Source organism: Trachemys scripta, chromosome 7 (assembly GCF_013100865.1).
Source record: "Trachemys scripta elegans isolate TJP31775 chromosome 7, CAS_Tse_1.0, whole genome shotgun sequence".
NCBI lineage: Eukaryota > Metazoa > Chordata > Testudines > Emydidae > Trachemys > Trachemys scripta.
This window is the reverse complement of record NC_048304.1, coordinates 44,132,493-44,148,537: the sequence shown is the minus strand read 5'-3', so window position 1 is coordinate 44,148,537 and position 16,045 is coordinate 44,132,493.

The window sequence follows — 16,045 nt, the reverse complement described above, 5'->3', positions numbered from 1 at the left end:
ACTATTGTTCCCATTTTAGAGATGGAGAACCAAAACACAGAGAAACTAGGTACCTTACCCAAGTTTACACAACAGCAGGGAACTGAATCTAGGTCTCCCAGTCATAGGTGAGCATCCTAACCACTGGGCTATGCTACCTCTTCAGCCCAAATCTGCAGTACAAGAGATGTGGCTCATTTTCTAACATTCTGTTCATATGGGATAAGTGAGTCTAGTTGCCTTAATCAGTGAGAGGTTCTGTAGAGGGAGTGGGGGATGATGGATTGTATTTAAAGGGTTTGTAATTACAGCAGAGACTCTGTTCCATCTAAGAAATGTTCACTTTGGAGCAAAGCTTGTATTTGCTGTTGAGTTCTCAACAGCAAATACATCCACTCTGAATTCACTAACCAAACTCTTGGTGGTTACTGCATGCCTGAGGCAGTAAGTGCACCCAGTTTGCAGGGTTGCAGGAAAAAACATGTCCAGCTGTAAGATTTCATTTTTAATAAATTTACTGCAGTGGTTACATGTCTTCTGGGGACAGTTGGACTATCTCAGCAAGGCTTGTAGGAATTAATATTCAGAACATGTATGCATACTTATATACATCAAGAAAACTGGTAATACAAAAAGCACAAAGTAGAATTATGATTAGTTAATAACTATGTGAAACTGGCACCTTCTTACGCAGAGCATCTGTTCCCAGTGTGGCTTCAGGTTGTATCTGCTTAAAACGTTAGACAAATCCAAGTTTTCTGTACTCTCACCACTGCGGTTATGGGAGGCCAAACTAGTTCTGTTCTACCTCACAACATCATCATCCCAATGTCAGCTCAGTTCTGATGGCATTAATCAGCCTTCTTTATTTGTAAACTGGCACTTGATCTAGAAACCACTGAGAGAGAATAAATGTAGAATCCTCCACTGTCATTTTTAGTATTGTTTGTTTTTTCCAGCAATAGCCACCCCATAAAATACCTTCTAAAGGTAAATCATAAAGTGGTGCTGCTGGGGGTGGGTGGATGGAATTGTAGCTACTGTACAATGACACCGGGGTAGTTGGCAAGCCCCAGTGTGTGTCACTTCATTCCACCATTCCCGTTTAGAATAAGAGAGTCTGTAAAGGGAGGTGGAGGGGCAATTTCCCCTTTAGTTGTTAGACACCTTGTTTGTATCACTTGACTGAGGTTGTGTCATAGTGAGTCATGTAGTAGCATGCAGCTGCCTGATATGCTACAACATGGACAGTGGGTTTCCCATTCCAGTTGTTCTGGTGTTTAACAAAGGAAACGGAGGATGCTGATGTGAGGAAGGAGATGAGGATTGGATCCCTAGCTGCTGAAAGAGCTCCAGGATGACAGTGCTCTTGGAAACTATCCTAGAGAATCCTGTGGGGAGCTTAGAGAAGGAGGCAAATCTCCTGGATGTCAGTAAGAATGAGATTTGATTTTTTTTCATGCGGGACAAAAATCATGGCATCACAAGGTTGAAGTATTAGTTGAAACAAACTGGTGCTAAATCTGGCATAGATAAGAGCTATAAACCAATAGATGTGTCACAGTCCTCTAGGGAGTCTCTCTCTCAAATCCATGTGAAATCCCTTCATTCGTTGTACATCAATGCTGGCTCATATGCAACAGCCATTTCAGCCCAGGATCTTATCTAACTTACGGTCACTGTTTATCTGCCTCCACATCCACATTTTTCAGATGGTAACATTGTAAATAACCTTTGACTTGGGCAGGACTGGAAATGCCCACTCAGGAATGGCAAGAGCATCTATACGGATTGCATAGATAGATCCTTGACTTCCTATCTTGATTGGCTCCAGCCAATGCCTAGCTAGTTCTTTGATTTGCTCATCACTGTTCTTGGCTCAAACCAACGTTAAAGAAAGCTTAACAAGAGGTAATCAAAGGGAGTTGCCAATACCATTGCTATTTGCTACCCGACTACCATGAAAATCTAGTTTTTCAGTAACAAGTTCTTTTTTAGTGCAATTAATTTGATGTCTTGCGAAAGACCGGACCAAATTAGAAAGGAGACATTTGTATTTTGATTCCACTCATGGAAAAGTCTTATGCGACTTGGTACAGATGAAACCAATAAAGTTCTATAGAAACTCTCTCTGTTGGGCATGCAGGATAACAGCCTGTTTTGTTGGTGGATGAATGAACTCTGTTTTTTTAAGTGTTTTAAAGACCTTAAGGAGGAGGACGTGGAACATACTGCAGGTCTCCAAAGATGGGAAGTGGCTTCTAAGTCACATGTCCACAAATGCCAAAGCCCATTTTGAGACTGAGATCACTCTGCTGTGAGCTGTTGACTGTGCTTTGGTTTAGTTTTAAGAAAAAGGGAAATTGTCCCAATAACAATGGAGTTTTCAGCAACTGGCAAATGTGCTGTTAACAAACCTTCTTTTCAAGCCTAGAAACCCCAGGCAGCAGCATTTATAGAAATCCCTGGGCAAGAATAACATAGGGAGTTGGGAGGTCAAGAATCAGCCAAAATCCATAACAGCCATTGCACTGCAGAGTTTTGCAGATGGAGTGGTGTTTATTTACACAGCATCAAGGTAGTGCATGGGACATTGCCGAAATAAAGGCAAGGTTCCAGCCATGAAGTGCTTACAGGTTAAGGGGCAAACAAATGAGGTGGGGAGGTTACAAAGAACTCCCACCCTTTATGCCTCCGTGTAAAGGCCAGCCACATTTGCAATCTGTGCACTCTCTGTGTGTGCAAGGACTATTTGTGGCTAGTGGCCCTTGCCAAAAGGGGGTGGTACAGCTACATGTGCGTGCCTGCGCACGCATGGCAGCAGTTTATTATGATGTTGCAGATTAGACCTAATTCAGTGCAGTGACATCAGCGCGTGGTAGGGAAGGGAAGTATCACAATTCAGTGGACTTTGGATCAGGTTCAATGAGTCAATGAAGTCTTTCTCTTTACATACATGAAGGCTGATCCAAACCCCGTTAGATTTGCTTTATTTTCCTATATGTGCATTTTTCTGTTTCTGTTGTGAAGAAGAGAGAGAGTAAGGTAGAGGGGTCAGCTGCAGAGGCTCCCTCTGCACTTCCAGTTTGCCTAAGCTTTGACCTGGAGAGATGCACCTTTAGGGAAGAGAAATCTAGGCTGTAGGGGCATGTTCAGTCCTTGGCCTCTCTGCACAGAAACTGCCAGCAAGAGGGCAATGAGTGCCACGTGTAACATTGTTTGTTATATGATCCTCCCTCTGTTAACAGCTGGACCGGGGCCACTGAACTCATTTTGCACAGGCTGTCTGACATGGCAAAAGCTGCCAGTTGCTACTGACTTACTGTTAGGATATATGACAGTAGCCTCCAAAATGTGCTAGGCACTGTACAAACATGGAGGAAAGACATGGTCCCAAAAAAATCAATGCAAAAATACAAACAATCAGATGAAGCACAGGGAAAGTAGTGGAACAGAGGGGTACTAGGTCACTCACTGTAGGGCTCCCAACAGAACTGGCTCTACAGAAGGGCCATGGCCATTCAGACAAGCTTTGGGAGGGCTCTGCATGCAGAGGGGATTGAGGGAAAGAGAATGAGGAGATGTTTGTTGGGGAAGTCGATGAATGAGGAATCTAGGCTGGTGTCCCTGTGGGAGAAGAGAGGCAACGAGGGACATGGCCTGACAAATACAAAAGGACACAGCTGACCTTTCCTTCACAGCTACTCACAAGAAGCTTCAATTTGACAAGATAGGGAAGGGGGCAGAGCCAAAGGGTGGGGGAATAGGTGCAGATTGCTTGAACTGTGTTTGAATGGGCACCCTGGAGATGAAACTCCATAACTTGTCCCCTCCCCTCAGTCCCTGCCCCATGCCTTCCCTAATATGGGGGGAAATCTGCTTGCGCGTACTGAGCTCATGCTCTGCCTGGGTTGAGGAAAAACATGAGACTTGCCAACAGACACCACGGTTACTATGGAAACTGCAAAGAGGGGCGAGAGAGAGTCACAAAGCGGTTCCTCCCCCCCCCCCCCCCCAAAAAAAAAATAACAAAGCAGGGAGGAGATAGAGTGAAAGGCAAGGCAACTTGCATTCAGGCCTTTCCTTTGCTGTCCCTCGCCTCCCCTGCCCTCCACGGCCTATGCTCTGGTGAGTGTCTGGGTGACTGATGACTTGATGTCCTCACTGGCCAAAGCGACTTTCCATCTCTGATAGGTACTGACAGGCATTTGGTTTCCAGGTCAACACGATTTCATTCACTACATCTGCAGCCCAGGGAAGGCCTCGCCCCGCACTCCAGCCATCCCCTCTCCCTGAAGCAATCTCCCTCGCGGGTCTCTGCGGGGCCATGAGGCTTGCTGGAATTCGCAGCACTTGCTCAGCCGGCAGGGCTGGTGCGCCAGCTGTCAGAAGCTGTAAATCTCACCGGATGCAACACTGAGGACTTTGGGTGGAGGAAGTTAAGTGTGAGGGGGAGGGAGACAAGGCTGAAGCTACTAGAGCTCTGCAAAGCACCCACCTGTCTCATTATATTTAAATTGGGCTCTCCATGTGTCCTAGCTCTGTGCTGGTCCACCTCAGAAAAAGTGCGTGGCTTCCCCCTCTCCCCCACAGCTCTAGCCTAAATAATTAATGGCGGGAGGAAGCAACATGTTAAAGAATGCTTCACTGTTTCCCTGCAAACGAAAATCTGTTTCCAGCTGCAGTGGCCCCGGAGAAGCCAAAATGTCTTGCTGAGTGAAGGGCCGAGACTGCGGTGTCCTGTGCTTATTAAAAGAGTGTTGGCATCAAGGGAGGAGCTGGTTAGGTGTTCTGGAGTATTGTACAGCTAGCAGTAAAAGGGTGGGGAAAATGAGGATGCTCTGAGCCACATAGGAGGAATGTGGGTCATAGTTGAAACTAGGTCTCCAGAAACAGTGAGGCTACAGAGCAAACTGTGTAGACCCTAAGCACGTCGTCCTACTCTGCTTCATCTTCATGCAGGGCTTAGCAAAGGCGGATCTGTCCTGGGCTCTGCTTTTGGGGAGACCTATGGTCTTAATTATTCCTCTAGCATCATAGCAATGCATACGTAGACCCAGACCTTGCCCTGAAGAGCTGACAATCTGTGGGCCCAATGGAACTAATCACATGAGTATGTGTATGTGTTTGCAGGACTGGGACATTAGTTAAGTAAATATAGCCTAGGAAGAAATGTCCATCCTAGGATCCCAACATGCTGTGTGTACATGAATGAATTAAGCTGCATAGCCCCCAGGAGACAGGGCAAGTATTATAAATGGTTTACAGTTGGGGAAGCTGAGGCACAGGGAGGGTCAGTGACTTGCCCAAGGTCACAATAGAGCAAGGAATAGAAACCAGGTCTCCTGATTCCCACTCCTATGCCTTAGTCATGAGACCATCCTGCTCCCCCACCCAGCTAGCCTGTCCAAAAGCTGAAACTATAGTTCTTAGACCCTTACTCCCTCCCCAGAGGTGTTCTGCACCCCACTGCACCCCACAGCTCCAGAGGAGAGCTGCCAACAGACTGTTGGCTTGCTCTCAGTGCTCGGTTACCTGCTCAGATCCTGTTCCTTTCCCAGTCATCTGTCCTGCAGTGCTGCAGGCTAGCAAGGCTCCAGGCCGAGGAGCTTCTCCTACCAGTTCCCATCCTGCCTTGCTTCCTGTGCTCATTGCATGCCACAGCTGTCCTGCATACTCCGCAGCAGCCTTTGACCTCATGAGGCAGCGCAGGGTAGAGAGGAGGGATGTTGTGGGGATGTGGTAGCTATTAGAGGTCACATCGGGGGCAGGGGGAGAGCTAGGTGCATTCACTCAGTCTTACTTCACAAAAGGCCCCTTCTCCCTAAGGCCAGATCTGTACACGTTGCCAGCCTCTGGTTGTTGTTTTTTTTAGTATAAAAGTGAACAAATTACACATTAAAAATCAATCCTGTCCCCAGCAGATGAGGATTGCAATGGTAAAGAACAAGCTGGTCTGGTGTATCCAATAGTAGTTTGTCCAGTGGTTGGAACTGGGGCGGTGAGGACTCCTAGAGTTTGTGCCTGGCTCTGCTACTGACTTTTTGTGTCACTTTATGCAAGTCACTGCAACCAAAGTTGATGAAAGTGGCCTCAGTTTTGGGGACCCAAACTTGGGATTCCTACTGACCTGATTTTTTCAGAGGTCCTGAGCACCCGCAGCTCCCACTGGTTTCAACTAATGTCACGAATACTCAGCATCCCTGTAAATCAGACATCCCCAAATCGGTAGCCACTTCTGAAGTACTAGGCTTAAAAATCTGTGCCTCGGTTTCCCCATCTGTATAATGGAGTTTAAGGATGCCTGCCTTGCAGGAATATTGTACGAATTAAAGTTTGCAAAATGTTTTGAGAGCCTTAGATAAAGTTGTTATGGAAGTGAAAATGTTATACTGCTCGCCAAAATATATGGCTAAGGCAAGTCACCTCTAATATTGACTTTATTTTAATTTGAAAAACTGTTCAAGATTAGCCTGATTTAAAAAGAGGATCGCAGTTTTGCCTTCAGTTGAGATAGACTTGTGTCTCCTCTCTCCAGCTGATGGGGGGAGCAAGTTTAGCTGCACTATCCCGTGAGCAACAAACCTCAGCATGCAGATAAAAAAAGCCAACATTTTATTGACCAGAGCTTCATAGGCAACAACTCCATGCACCTTCCAACTGAGCCCATCAGCTGTGCTGTTGTTCCAGGGTTACAGATGGATAGTGGCCTTAGAGGTACGCATGCCATTACATCAGCCTTAAGCAGAGGGATATTTATGTACTTGACTTACTGGAACCTGTGTTATGTCAGGTGAGCATTATTAAATGGATGTTTCACCACACTCCAGATTTTCTCATCCTTTTAAGTCCCATTTAGCTGTACTTTGACTGATGTTATACTGAAGTCAACAGGCCTCAAGCACTTGTGTAAGTGCTTTCCAGAATAGGGATGGACTTAAGAACTGTTTAAGTGCTTTCCTGACTTCGGACCTCAAAGCTGATAAAACACTAGCACCCCAGACACCACCACATGGTGTTGATTCCAATAGATCTGGTAGTGGGTTCTAAAACATATAGATGTAGTTAAAATGTTGGCAGACTGATGGATCTCTTACTGGGAAGTCTGAGCTCTTTTGCAGATCTACTTGCTAGCCTGCACTTTTTGTACAGCCATTGAGTAATGCAGGTTTTTTAATTTTATTTATGTGCAAGGACTGTATCAGCCACTTATCCACCCTGACTTAATAAAGGACAGTGCCACTAGACTGTTTAATAATTTATGTCCTTAATATAGAAGCGTAGTGTTTGTGGAATTTCCTATTGCTTGGAGCCAGGATATTACACAGCCTTCCAAGAGAGACAGTCTAATTGCAGTGAGTCTCATAGTATGCACGAAGCATACAGAGATATATTTGCATTAGTGGTTTTGACGGGGATATGATCTCTTAATTAGCATGACCATCTGAAAAGATCCTAGTAAAAGAACTCTACCAGAATTAAGCAGCAGACACTGCACCCTAGAAAGTTGGTTCCCTCCTGCCAGATTCAGAAAAGTAAATGGCATGAGGCATTAACAATTAATCCTGCACAGCTAGGGTGCCTGTCACTGTGCTAGGAAAGCCCAGATGGATGGATTAGACCAAACAAATAGTGTTTGACCAGTTACATTGTGAATTAACAAGTAACTTTACTCAAGCGCTAATCCACCAGCATTCTGCTCTGCCAAAGCCTGTCCTGGCCATGAGGCTGTTCTGTCTTCATTCCAAGAGGCAGTCCCTGGGCGTGAAGCACATTGGCTATGGGGCGGTGGGAATAAACAGGAAAAAAGGCATTTGTCTCTGGGCCCAGCACCTTTCACCATTGGCCAAACAGGTTATGTTGAAGCCCAAGAGCAGGGAGGCTTTCTGTGGCAATGGGATTGTTTTCCTCAGCCCCACATCTACTCAGGCAGAGCTCCACTGGGCAGTGTCTGCTGGCTTCTTTGGCAGCTTCTCAGAGCAGTTGGCACTGCCCAGTATTCTGTTTGGTGTCTGTGTGACTGGCCTTTTTTGTTGCTCTTGTACCCCATTCCTGACCCTACCTTTTTTTGTGTTGTCCTAAATAAAGAGTTGCTCCCAGTTCCTTTTTGGCCTCCTCTCCTCAAACTGGGGGGAAGGGTGGGCCAATCTCACCTGTGTGAGATGAGCCTTTATGGGTTTCCCTTTGCATCCTGATGGTCAAATATGTCAGCCAGGATCTTTCACTAGCTCTAAATTCAGCCTAAAACAAGGAGTTTGGTTCTGATTGGCAGGGAAAGGAAGGCTTTCCCCCTCCCCCTCCACCTCTCTCAGCTGTCCTCTGGAATTCCTACAAAGTTGAATGAGGTTTTAGAGAAGATACAAGAGGGTAAGAGAAGCTAGAGGGAGAAGTAAGGCACCAAAACCACCTTCTGAAGTTGTCTTGGTGGTTTTTGTATGCTTGTGTAAGCCAGTTAGCACTCTGTCTGGCCTTTGGAAGCTACCGTAATATAAATGTACCACTGCTAGAGTGATGGGCACATTTAGATAGCAAGTAGCTCTCCACCTAAGGCAGAGAGGGGAAGGGGAAGCTTTAACTAAACATTTTACAACCTTAATGACTCAGTTCCTATTCAGTTATTTCTCATGAATTCCAAAGCAGTTCATCCATCCCTAGTGGGAGAATTGATCCGATTCCTGAATCTCTAACCTGTAAGGCAACTATATTGTCTTGTGAGAAGCAAATGCAAACACTCATGCTGGAGGAGGTCCAACATGATTGCCTTGGCTTCAGTTGCCTTCTTGAGATTCTGCCACAGCTCCATTTGCTACTGACTGATTCTAACAAAGTTGGGTTTCTAAAGTTACAGCTGTTACAGAAAGGGTACATTGCTGAGGGCTAAGTTCTACCTCCTTAGTCACATTTGTGCTACCACTGAGTAGCACATTTACTCCATCAGTAGCCCCATTGAAATCAGACAGGAAAAGAGTAAAATAAATGGGACTATTATTATTATTCTGAGTAATGTTACTCACTGTAAAGGTATCAGAATCTGGACCTGAGTTATTTAGAGCATCTGTTGCCATGGCAATGAGATACCTAGTTATAGATATGGGGGAGACTTTTAGAGGCATGAGGGGAACCCAATTCTCAACGAAAGTCCAATGGGAATTGGGTGCCTAACTCATCTTTCTGCCTTTAAATAATTTGTGGTGTTAAAGGGGACAACTTTCAAAGCCACCAACAGTAGGTGATATTAGCCAAAACCTCTGCTGCTGCCACCAGAAATCTCATCAGGGAACAAAAGGTCATCCAAACCCTAAACGAAAGGTGCCTTGCGTCAGGTGTCCTACACTGGGAGTATTGGTGGAGCACATTCAAAAGGCAAAGAAAGTTCTCCTGCTGGTCCTGGAAATGCAAACCCAGATGCAATAACAAGCCCAGCCAGACCACCTTAACTGCTGTGTCAGGATACATTACGTCAGGCTTCATTAAGCAGAAGAGTATTTATGTTCTTTACTTACTGGAAGCTGAGCGACATCATGGGAGCATTATTTTAATGGATAGTTCATCTATTTCAGAGCTTCTGGGGTAATTAACAAGTCCTTCCCAGCTGCACTTTGGCTTTCTCTGTATTTTTTTTTCCTTTGGACCTAAAAACATGATTACTGAGTATTGCTTCCCCTCCTTCATATGCTGCTGGATGGGGCAGGGACTCTTTTTTTTTAAGGTGTCTTCCCACCATCTATTCCAGATATCACTCTGGTTCCCTTTTCCTCTTATATGCCCTGATTCAGCAAAGCATTTCAGTCTGTATGAAAACCCGTGCATATTCAGCAATCGCTTAAGCATGTGCTTAACTGTTAATATGTGCGTAAATCCCTGTGAAGCACAGAGCCCAAAGATGAGATGCCTGACTCCTATGGAAACACGCCTAGGCTCCTTTACCAACCCCAGCTTAGGTACTTTTCTGAAAGTAGATGGCCAGCTGAATTGGGGGTCACAGGTGGTAGTCCTCCTTCATTCACTTTTCCAGTGGGAGGCCCAAGCATTGTGTGTCTTCTGATTGTTAACAGTGTTATACTATGACTATGACTCTTAGCTTCAAATAAATAAATATAGCTTGGCCCCCAGTGCTCCAGCTGGCAGTAACCTCCCTGCAGCATTTCTGCAATTGTTACAGACTACTGAGATATTTGTCCAAGTGGGAGAGGCAGTGATCCACATTGCTGACGAGTGAATGCCACTTGCTGTGGTCACATTATTTACGAGAGGTGCTTGCTTCACAGACTGCTAGACACTGATAGAAGAAAACAAATTGCAGTGAACTGACTTCACTGTCCTTGAGGCGTTAAGGACCATATCTGGCCTCCTTGTTTGAATGGTTAAAGACTTTTGTGTACCACAGGTATCAACTACCTGCTTTCTAAGACTTCAGAGACATCTTATGGGGCCTGATCCAAAGCCCATTGAAGTCAGTGGGAGTCTCTACATTCACTTTAATGGGTTTTGGATCAGACCCATATTGCTTCTCTGATCCTTGACTTAATTCTTCATGAAGCAATTACTTGGTTGCCTAAGGGAAGTAGTTCCCAGTCTCTTCCATACTTCAACCCCATTTTCCATACCTCGAGCACTTGCTCCTCTAGCAGGGATAGTCATCCATTTAGCAGCATGTACTCTGTCCCTGTGTATGTAAACCCCAGAGGAGAAGTATGAAGAACGGGTGAATGCCAGGCTGTAAGAGTGGATAGGTATAAACAAAGGGACCAGTCCTACTAACAGTTGCAGTAGCTTGGACTCCTGTGCCCCACAGAATCCCAATGAAATGACTGGGCCTCCACTCACTTGCAAGGCTCTGTATTAGTAATACAGATCAAGATACAAGATCAGGCCTGCAGCAGCATATGAGAAAGGATGACCAACATCTTGAATGGCCTAGTCCTCTCCATCAGGCTTTCCTGGAAGTGGCCTGAGGTAAAGAGAGGTAGGGACAAGGGCAGGAAGAAAATCATTCAAAACCAGCTGCATATGAGGCTGTTGATGGTGCCAATCTCTGCTGCTCCCTCCCCTTCAGGCTCTGGATCTGTGTCCCCCCCACAATACGTTCCAGCTCCAGGGGAATGTGAACCACAGCAAAATCACCCAGCCCAAGCACAGCACCGCACTGATGACCAAAGTCTTGTTCAATATGTGGGATCAAACATTTCAAACTTTCTATAATGGAAACACTACCCCATCTAAAGTCCAGTATGAAGAACGAGAGCCAGAATTATGTCCTCTAGCATGGTGTTTGGCTAAGATACAATTATCCAGGCAGAGACAGGAATACATTAGTACATGAAACCAGGATGGCTTATTCCCACATCTTATTGGCACCTTATTCCCACACCTGCCTGGGGACTGCCTTTTATCTTAATATGTATGTGCCCTGAAGCGACACCTCTGGCTTGGATCTTGTCACATTTCAGAAGCTAAGCAGAGTTAGGAAAGGTCAGTCCTTGGCTAGCAAACTTCCAGGGAAACCTCAGGCGCTGCAGGAAGCAGCATTGGTGATTCCAGCTAGTATTCTTTCCTTTGCATCCCGGATGAACCAGCACCACACCATGGGCTGGGGCTACTGAAGTGTGGCCTCCTGTAAAACCATGGGATTGACCACATTGCAAGACTTCATGGCACTTTTTCCCAAAGTACAGATGTTGACCTCTATGTCCTGACCAAGCACCAACTCAGGTGCTTATATTCTACTTTACTATAACGTCCCCTGTAATTTCAATTTACAAAATTACTTCACTTGCCTTCCTAGAATGGGGGAACCCATTCAACTCCAGAGAAGTTGTATATCAGGAGTAGGTGAGTAATCCAGGCACTGTCTGTCTATCTGTGGCAAAATTCAGATATGCTTTAAATGGGCACCACTCCCTGACTTCAATACAATTCCATCCTCTTCCACCAGGTCTGAAACTGGCTCAGTCTCTGTAGAGCATTTTAAGATGGTTTCACGATGAAAGATGAACTGGCACATGAAGTTGCAAGCCCAATAGCAAGGATTTGTAATGAATCTGTAAACGCGAGGGTGGAGTGGGGAGGAGTGATCTGGGAAATTACAGGCCTGTTAGTTTAACCTCAATTGTATGCAAGATCTTAGAACAAATTTTGAAAGAGAAAGTAGTTAGACATAGAGGTAAACGGTAATTGGGATAAAATACAACATGGTTTTACAAAAGGTAGATTATGCCAGACCAACTTGATCTCCTTCTTTGAGAAGATAACTTTTTTTTTAGACGAAGGAAATGCAGTAAATCTACTCTACCTGGATGTCAGTAAGGCATTTGATACAGTTCCACGTGCAAAATTATTAGTTAAATTGGAGAAGATGGGGATTAATATGAGACTTGAAAGGTGGATAAAGAACTAGTTAAAGGGGAGTCTACAACGGGTCATACTGAAAGGTGAACTGTCAGGCTGGAAGGTGGTTACAAGTGGAATTCCTCAAGGATTGGTCTTGGAATCAACCTTATTTAACATTTTTATTAATGACCTTGGCACAAAAAGGGAAGTATGCTAATAAAATTTGCAGATGACACAAAGTTTGGAGGTACAGTACAGACCCGTTTACGCGAGGATGTCGGGAGTCATGCCGTCACGACCATGTGTTAATGGACCATGGGTTAAGAGAGCCATGCTGAAATATCTTAAGATAGCTATATAGCCATATATAATTATCTAGGATTACATACGTATTCACAGCATCCCAAATACTGCAGGCCTCTCTGTTAACGGCGCTTTGCAAGAATATAAATTCAAACGTGTAATCTAATTAAAACATTATTATTACTATACAAGGGTGAAAGTAACTCAGGACACTTACCGGTATGGGGCGGCTCTGGTCCCCGGAAGGGGAGGGGCCTCGGGCAGAAGGGGCGGGGCTAGGGAGTCAGCATCCCCCAGCCAGTCCTTCCAGGCTGCCTGGTCCATGCTGCCTGGGGTTCCCATGGCGATTTAAAGGGCCTGGGGCTCCAGCCGCCGCTGCTGTGGTAGCGGCGTACAGAGCCCCAGGCCCTTTTAAATCGCTAGCCCCGGGACAGCTGCTCCCTTTGCCCTCCCCCCGCCCGTCGGCGGCTGAGTGGGGGCAAAAGGAGCAGGGACCTTAAAGCACTGCAGGGTCCTTCGCCGCGGCAGCGCTTTAACGTTGCTGCGCCCTCTCCCACCCCGTCGGCGGCCCAGCACTGCCGTGGCAAAGGACTGTCCTTAAAGCGCTGCTGTGGCAGTGCTTTAATGTCCCCGCCCTTTTTGCCTCCCCCGTCAGCGGCCCTGCTGATAGGGTTCCTGCCGACGGGGTGAGGGAAGGGGCAGAAACGTTAAAACGCTGCCGCGGCAGCGCTTTAAGGATGGTCCTTTGCCGCAGCAGCGCTTTAACGTTGCTGCCCCTTTCCCCTCTCCTCCCCCCCATCAGCAGTAAAGACGTACAACACGGTTCCACTCCACACTTCCTGTCGATTTCTATGTCCGTGAGTTAGTGAGCAAATCTGTAGCGCTACATAGCAAGTTCCTGTACCACATGTTAACGAGTCTCACGTGTTAAATAAGTAGCACTGGGAGGCATGGCGCTACCGTGCATTAAGCAGATTCACACATAAACGGGTCATGCATAAACAGGTCTGTATTGTATTGCCAATACAGAGGGGGTCTGGAATATCATACAAGAAGATCTGCATGACTTTGAAAACTGGAGTAATAGAAATAGGATGAAATTTAATAGTGTAAAGTGCAAGGTTATGCACTTAGGGACTAACAACAAGAATTTTTGCTATAAGCTAGGGACTTTATCAGTTGGAAGTGACAGAGGAAGAGAAAGACCTGGGTCTATTGGTAGATCACAGAATGACTATGAGCCGCCAGTGTGATGCAGCTGTGAAAAAGGCTAATGTGATCCTAGGATGCATCAGGCAATGTATTTCCAGTGGAGATGGGGAAGTGTTAGTACCACTATACAAGGCACTGGTGAGGCCTCATCTGGAATACTGTGTGCAATTCTGCTCTCCCATGTTTAAGAAAGATTAATTGAAACTGGAACAGGTGCAGAGGAGGGCTACTAGGATGATCTGAGGAATGGAAACCCTACCTTATGAGAGGAGATTCAAAGAGCTTGGCTTGTTTAACCTAACCAAGCAAAGGCTGAGTGGAGATATGACTGCTCTCTATAAATACATCAGAGGGATCAACAACAGGGAGGGAAATGAGTTATTCAAGTTAAGCTCTAATGTTGACCCAAGAACAAATGGATATAAACTGGCCATCAACAAGTTTAGGATTGAAATTAGACAAAAGTTTCTAACCATCCAAGGAGTGAAGTTCTGGAACAGCTTTCCAAGGGGATCAGTGGGGGTGGGGACCTAACTGGCTTGACGACTAAGCTTGATAAGTTTATGGAGGGGGTGGTATGGTGAGACTGCCTTCCTACAGTGGCATATAGCTGATCTGCATCTACTAGCAGCAAATATCTCCAATGGCCAATTAATGGACACTAGTCAGGGACAGCTCTGAGTTACTACAGATAATTCTTTCCTGGTGTTTGGCTCTTTGGGTCTTGCCAAAATGCTCAGGGTCCTACTGACTACCATATTTGGGGCCGGGAAGGAATTTTCCCCAGAGTCAGATTGGCAGAGACCCTGCGGGTTTTTCACCTTCCTCTGTGGCATGGGGCACAGGTCACTTGCAGGTTTAAACTAGTGTAAATGATGGGCTCTCTGTAACTTGGAAGTCTTTAAACCATGATTTGAGGACTTCAGTAACTCAGCCAGAGGTTAGGGGTCTATTACAGGATTGAGTGGGTGAGGTTCTGTGGTCTGCAATGTGCAGGAAGTCAGACTAGATGATCATGATAGTCCCTTTTGATTTTAAAGTCCATTTTATTATATATAATAAAATAATGTAAAATTACGATTATCAACCAATTGGTGTCCTAAGTATCACCAGGAATATGGCAGAAAACTGAGGTCTGAGGGATTCTGGAGTGTTGTCTTATTTTTGACTTGGGGATTTTAAATGGAAATACACAATAAGTGGGGAGCAGAGGGCTTTCAAAGAGTAAGTATAGGCACAATGTTGGGGCACTGTGGAATCATAAGGGGAAATAGGGAAATCACTCATGTTTCTTTGTGTAAAGTACAACAGCAAGTATGAGGAAGGGGCCTTTGGAGGAGAATAATAGGATTTAGGAACTCATTAAAGGAGCTTGTGAGAAACTCCAGATATTGAGGCTGGAGAACAATTGAAAGGGACGCAGTTTAGGAGAGAGAAAATGTATCCAAGAGATAGCTATTTCAAAAACACAGTGGAGGGAGAAGGCTGCATTATGGGCCAGATCCGAAGCCCACTGAAATCCATGGAAGGACTCCCACTAATTTTCAGGGGCTTTGGATCAGACCCTCAAAGCAGCTGTCCAAGCAGTCAGTAGAGCCATTGAGGGAAAGAAAGGGAAATTAGTAACTGAGGAAGATGACAGTTCTGGGGGCTTGAATTAATTCTTTGTCTCAATACTGATGAAAGAAGCAGACATCTGTGTCCTGGAGACTGGGGAAGGAGAACTGAAATGTAGGAGTTATGGTATTTGACCCATTTGTCCTTAGACTGCTCATCTTCTTTCAAACAGAGACAAACTCTTTCCTGTCACCCTTCTCATGGAGATGTAAGAGGGCTGGACTGTAGATCACACACATCACTCTGGTCTCTCTATTAGGCTATATGTGATAGTTTTCAAGTATAGTAGCAGCACAGATAGAGTGTGCTCCCTTTTCTGATAGTTATTTGAACTAAATGCAATAATCAGTGCTATTTACACGTGAGCTGGTGGGGAAACTGCTCCATCTATTTGGTTAAGCTGAAAGAAGGACATTAAAATTGACTTTGCTTAGGACAGGGGTGGCCAACCTGTGACTCCAGCACCGCATGCGGCTCTTCAGAGGTTAATATGCGGCTCCTTACCTAGGCACTGATTCCAAGGCTGGAGATATAGATGCTAACTTTCCAGTGTGCTGGAGGGTGCTCACTGCTCAACCCCGGCTCTGACCCAAGCCCTGCCCCC